We start from the raw sequence: 6,772 nt of genomic DNA, 5'->3' as shown, positions 1-6,772 counted from the left end.
AGCAAAGTTTAATATCTTTTTTGAAACTTAACAGAGTGTTTGGCATTTCAGATGCAGACATTAACTTTCAATCTCTACAAGTACAAATGATTGAAAGCAGTTTTTATTATTTTTATATGGGGAAGAAATTGCCTTAGGACTATCTTAACAGAGCAAGGACCTTGATCAGTTTCATATTCTGGTGAATGTCAAGTTCATTGTTTGATGACAGTGTAATTGGATCTGGATAGATGGAAGTGACAAGTACTCTACTCACCTGAAAAGAGAGATGTCAATAGAGAAGATAGATTCTAAAGAGATATAGACCTGCTTCAGTGGAACAGAACACGAAGGGGCATCACTTCAAACAGAAATGGCCCAGTTGCTGTATCTTGGAACCTTTATCAGCCAGTTTGGATTTTGAACCTTGGAATACTGCTCATATTCATCTATGGTTGATGATCAGTTTTGAATGGAGCCAGAGCAAGAGACAGAACTATGAGAAAATTGGACTAGAGCAGGAAAAGCCTTGTTTCAGTCCCAGTTTGTGAGGTGACAATTTTATTTTATTTTATAAAACAAATTTCGGGTTCACCTGAGGCAAAGGCCAACAAAGACATCAGCATCAGTTAGTTAGGATATTTTTGGAGAGCCATGGAGTAGGAGAATTGTACTGAGATGATTTATCGACTAGTATTTTATTTCCTAATCGTATTTTTACAGATACTTTGATGGGAATCCTTGATTATAGCACAATTGCATTAAGGAACACACAGGACACCAGAGAAGTGCACCTTTAGGTACATGGCTGAGGGTCTGCCTTCAGGGGCTTCATGCTCCTCTTAACAGACCTTTCCACCATGATGGATCCTGTTCCCTCAAACTTTAAGGAAACGTTATCCCTTCTTCCCTAAAGTTGATTTTGTCCAATATTTTGCTACAGGCATGAGAAAGTAACTAGTACAGATGGATTATCTTAAAAAGGAGGAAAGGTAGTTTGCCACTCAACATAGGTTTTCACTGTTGCCGGGAGGCATAACCGAAACTGTGATCCCCCAAGTCCTTGAAAACATTACTGCAAACTTTATCCACATGATTTAAAATTATTCATGGTTCTTTTATTTAAAGTTTAGGAATGACATTTATTTGATGAATATCTCAGATTGTTGGCAGCACTTTCTCCTAAAAATATGTTAAAACTGAGTGCAGTTCTCCAGAAATTAATATAAGCAGAAATATTCTGAACCCACTGATCTGAATCATTTATGTGTAGGCAATCTCACTGAATTGTACAAGAACTGAACAGGTGATTCGTTACAGACAAAGTGAATAGTGATTTGGGGTGGTTTTTTTATTGTTACATTTTTGGGTACAACCTTTAGTGCTCCATGGAATGGGTTAACTAAAGCTGAAAGAAGACAGTAACTGTACACAGAACAGTTACCCATGCTGTCTTTGGCAGATACTCTGTAGTGTTTCTCAGACATGTGTTCCAAGATAGCTGTTAATGGACCACACTGCTGTTTGTAGGAGCTTTGCGTCATCTGGTGCCTGAGTGATGGTACGTGAAAGCCTCCATGTGTTCCCAAGTCAGCTGCAACCTTGCAGGTTCTCACTTGCCCTGTGGTAACTGCCTAGTTCTAGAGATGGGTATCACCTCTGCTTTGAGGTTTTGTAGACCCATGTGACTGAGGACCTGCAGAACCCCTGCCAGGTCAGGCCTGATGAGGATACTAAGATGTACATGAGCTGTACAGACATGTACAGTGTGTCTGGCAAAAATGACTGAGTTGTGTTGGGTCTAGAGAAGACAGGCAAAAGGAGCCTCTCCTGGGGCTGCTGGCTAGGCTCGTACACCATTGTACTTTGGGCTCAGGTGGAGTCACCATGGGATTTTGTTGGCTTTTGTAGCCCCCATGGTGCTCAGGTGTTCTACTTCAGCTGTTCCGATAGGTGGCAACAGATTGTTCTGATTCAAGGTCATTGGTGAGAGAGAAGAGAGTGTATCTGCTGTCACTGGAACCCAGGGTCCTCTGAGGACTTCTTCTGCAGACCATGGTGTTCCAGCATGTGCGTGGCTTGTGCTGATCGGATGAAGGGTATGTGGTGGGGGATTGCGCCTCCTGGCAGATCACTTTGTATATGACAAAGATGACATATTGAGCTCCATGGCTTGGTTTGGCCAATTGTGGTTTGAAAGGATGGAATTGGACCCAGGCCTCGTGAGTAGCTTGTCATCAAGATCTAGGAGCTTATCCATCAGAGAGAATTCCTTGGCTGTAGAGACATCCCATGAATCAAGAGACCATTCATGTTCAGTTGATGACTACTTGCTTGACAGAAACACATTGGATTTGAGGTGATTGACAGCACCTCATACTGCTGCACTTGAATAAGACCAAAGGGTCTGTTCGTTCAGCACATAGGGACTTCCTGAATCTAGTCTGATAATTTCACTGTTACTCTCATCATCAGAGGCACATCCCTCCCAGTGACTATGTGTCAACTGCTCCATACAGCCCACAACCTTGTTCCACACATTGTCAAACACATAAGCAAGAACATCCTCTTTCATGCAGTAAAATGGTGCAATGGGAGGGTACCCTAACTTCTGTTTCTCTGTAGCTGCTTCTGATTTGTTTCCATGAAATCCTTCTTCCATATCTGTGCGGTTAAAAAAAAAAAAGGTCATTCAAAGTATTCCTCGATTATTCCTTCAGAAAAGATTATACAATCTGCCTCCTCTCCTCTAACAGCAGATGAGCAGAGGCTTTGATGGTGGGAGATGCTTTATAAGAAGATGAAAATGTAACTTCTTTCTCCTTATACCAAATATGGTAGACTCTCTTTCTTGAGACAAGGTTGCTTCATGTAAAGCTGACACAGCAGAAGGGGATCTAGGGTATAATCCATAGCCTTCACTTGGAGTGATTATCTTCATGCCCAGGATCCTGAGGTGAGGGGAACTGGATACCCACTGCTGACACTCTTTCTGCAGGCTCTCTGTGTGCATGCTTAGCTTCCTTCATACAGGAGCTCATCAATGGCCCATGAACATGGCCTGGACTTTCTCAGTGGCATTCTGGTCAAGTTCACTATTTCCCCAAGAGAAGCTTGAGCTGCCTTCTGTCTAGCTTGGAAAAGCAGAATACGGATTTCCAGTGCCAGTTGATGTAGAGAAAGTGCCATCCAGCTGCTCTGGAAGGTGATGGTGGGTAAGAGTGTACTTTGTTAGTCCTTTCAGCTCCATGCTCTGTGGCATCCACACTCTGTGGCATGGCCTTCCAAGTGTATCAGGATATCATCCTCCTTTTTCTCCTCTGCGGCCAGGGTGGGCAAGCTAGGACAGGGGTGGGGGTGTGTAGGGGTGTAGGGGGTGGGTGGGGGCCTGGACCTCCAGCCAGCTCCAGCCGAGCCCCCTCCTGCCACCTACTGGCCCCATCTCATCCTCGTGTCTCCCTGTCCCTTAGATTCCAGACTGCCACCTCCCAGCGTTCCCACTCTATCTACTTGTTTTTTTTTAAAAAAATGAATGGATTGTAGTGTTTTTTCATTTTAAATTTCTTACCTAAACATACTAGGCTTCTACTTAGGAAGCTTATATAAAAGTAATTTTAAGAGAGTGTTTTAAGAACAAAGTACCCATTCTATGGAACTAACACAAAGTAGAAATATTTCAGTACATTTGGTTATTTTGGTAGTCTAAGAATAAAATTCAAGGACATTATAAAATTTAAGGACATTATAAATTGACAAAATACAAATGATTTTTCAACAAGTATATTTGAGTCTCTAGAACTAAAATATACACTTTGCTCTAGGTAAAATATACACTGTGTGGGGTGGGATTCAGGGAGCCCTGAGTGTGATAAGTCCTCAGTGTGTGTGTGCGTGTGTGTGTGTGTGTGTGTGTGTGTGTGTGTGTGTGTGTATGTGTGTGTGTCGTGGTTGATGATTGATGAGGGTACAATCATGTCAACCACCCCAAAGCCTCAGGCCCATGGTTAAATGGTAAAGCCTACAACCACAGAAGGTGTAGAACAAGAGCACAGAATGTATGTTGGTTGCCTGGTCTTTGCTTGGCCTTAAGGATAGACCTCACTGAGGTGGTGAGAGAATAAAGAAAAGACATACACATGAGGACACAGACATACAAAGAAGCTGAATTAGGTGGACTGGGCTCTCTGATGGAGATATAGAAGCATGCTAGAAGCTCAGTGAAATGTATTGTTCTTTTCTTCCCATTGGCAGATTTTACAGTATTTCTTAATATGCTGTTTCTGTGATGGGTTCAGATAATTACACGAAATAAATTATTAAAATGAATATTATATAGGAATTATATGGGAATCATAGAGTGAATATAATTGAGAATAAATGAGATAAAAATTTTGCCCAGAAATTTTACCAGACAGCAGGCTGGAGGTTTGATTGTCCTGTATAACCTATGGAATTTCACAAGTTTTCTCTTTGGAATTTTGGTCTCTTTTTATGAGTTTCAGTTATTCAAAAGGAGAATTTTCAACAATTCTGTCTACCTTTTATTTCAGTTACTTTCTACTTGGAATCTTTTTTTTGGGTGCTGTGAGCTTTTCAACCTAGCTAGTTGAATTATGAACCAAGAATTCACGGACTTGGAGTGACATTTAAAACTAAAAACAAAACTAAACAAAAAACCAAACTTCTTCCTCAATTTACTTACAAATCAATCAGCTGGAAAAGGTTTGTAAACATTTTCCAACACTTTTTATAGATGTGGGTTAAGTCTGGGTCTTTTCTGAAGGTAACCAAAGTTGCAGGAAACATGACATTTTGTTTCCCTGGGTATTTGCACAGAAATATACTTAAGAAAGCCCAAATGGAGAACAAACCTTCAGTACCTTGGCTGCACCTCCAAACAGGGCTCCATGGGGTAGTAGTGGGAGAGCAGGGGTCTTAAAGATTAACTAAAATTAGCTGGCTTCACTAAATTTCACCTGTTTTCAGGGTTCTTCTGGCTCCCACCTCAACTTTTAACTCAGTCCAGTTTTATTTGAAAACCATATGCACTGGCTGTAGAATGATGCTGGATTGGTTCCAATGACATCCCATGGAACTTCAGACCTGGTTAGGACAAAACTCATCTTTAGAAATGCCTTGTTTTCTACTCTGTCTCTTGTGAGAGAGGAATCTGGCTATATTTTAAGTAGCAGAACTGATTTCAAATATCTTAGATTTAGCAATCTGTTTTAGAAGTTTTACCCATATTTCTATCCTTAGTATCAAAATCTGTTTCTTTAGGAGGGGGAGGATATCCAAATCTTTACATGAGCCACAATGGAAATCTGATTTCCAAATCTCCCTCTTCATCTACCCCTGGTCTGAAGCTTAGCTGCTCCTTTTACTACATCCTCATGGATTCAGGACCCACTCCTCATTTCCATACTCTTTGTGTGAGTGGAAGCTTTTTCCTTTTAATTTGCCAGTTAATGTTTTTTTTTAAATGTGTACTTCTTACAGATTTACTTCTTCCATGAAATAGTCCAATCAAAATTTATGAAATGCCAGAAAGAAAAAAACCTAAGTTCAAAAATATAACCACCAGAGTGTTCTTCAGCCATGTGAATTAGCCCACTTCTTGGTAGTTGTTTGAGTGAAAAATTAGCCTATGGGGGATTAGCCTAGTGTCAATTCTTGGGTTCAGCCCTTAACACCACATTGCAGATTTCCTGCTTCTGAAGTGATAGAAGAATGATTCTATTACTGGACTCTTAGAAGCTCCTTACTTGGAATGTGCTCAGCTGAATTTAGCCAATGTACCAATTCCTTGCTTCTATAAGGCCTTCTGTACTTGTTTTTTTTTTAATACATTTTGAATTCAGCAACATGACTGAGGTTTCCATTGTCTTCCCTATGAAGATTATTTCCTCACCTCTCTATATTGTGGCAGTTCTCTTTAATAGAAAGTAACAACTGGCTGTAGCACACCCTGTTACTCAGTTTCTTCAAATTCCTCTCAGATGACTTTTTGGCCAGTGGACTTGGGTTCTAGAGCCCATGTATAAACCATTTTTGTATTTTTCCAAAGTAAAATTGTTTTCTTCAAGTTTTTTCTTTCTATCAGGAAGTCATGTTTTTCCTGTGAGTAGAACTTAAACCACAATTGTTCAGTTCTAAATTCAAAACCCACAGAATTTGGTCTAAAGTAAATGAAGTACATTTATTCTTTTGTTCCTAATTGCTTGAAATTTTATCTAAGTTTTCCAAAGCTGATTGAATCATACCAGCATTTTCTATGAACCACACATGGATTTGGAGTTTATAGAGAACCCTCAAGCCTCTGGAAATAAACCCCACATCAAGAAAATTTCACTTGGTTTTAAGTTTCACTACAAAAATTCAATATAACTTTATTAAAAACTACTGAACAACCCTGGAGAAAGATGTTCTGTTGCCAATAAAATGTTATGTCTGTGCCCCACTATATGAAGTCTTAAATGTTTTAAATTACAGATACTTTATGTACAAGGTTCTAACCACACACAGAAGAGAAGACTCAAATGGTAAAGTGCTTGCCTTGCATACACAGGAACCGAGTTGGTCTCCACAGTCAACATTAAAAAAATAATCTCTGTATGCTAATGCCGATTCATAATTCCAATGTGAGGAAAGCAGAGACAGTTGTTTCCCTGGGTATCCCTGACAGCCAGACATGATTAATCAGGGAGATCTATGTCAAGTGAGAGACCATGCTTCAAAAAAAAAAATGAGTTGTATGGCTCCTGAGAACACCTGTTGTTCTCTAGCTTTCAGA

At 40.1% G+C, this 6,772-nt stretch overlaps 1 pseudogene; it reads right to left on the bottom strand.

Annotated features, from left to right (window-relative positions):
* Window positions 1-1,238: 1,238 nt before the first annotated feature.
* On the bottom strand, window positions 1,239-3,284 carry LOC134487105 (primary cilium assembly protein FAM149B1-like; annotated as a pseudogene).
* Window positions 3,285-6,772: the final 3,488 nt, after the last annotated feature.

Source organism: Rattus norvegicus, chromosome 5 (assembly GCF_021556685.1).
Source record: "Rattus norvegicus strain SHRSP/BbbUtx chromosome 5, alternate assembly SHRSP_T2T, whole genome shotgun sequence".
Taxonomy (NCBI): Eukaryota; Metazoa; Chordata; class Mammalia; order Rodentia; family Muridae; genus Rattus; species Rattus norvegicus.
This window is presented reverse-complemented; position numbering and strand designations above follow the sequence as displayed.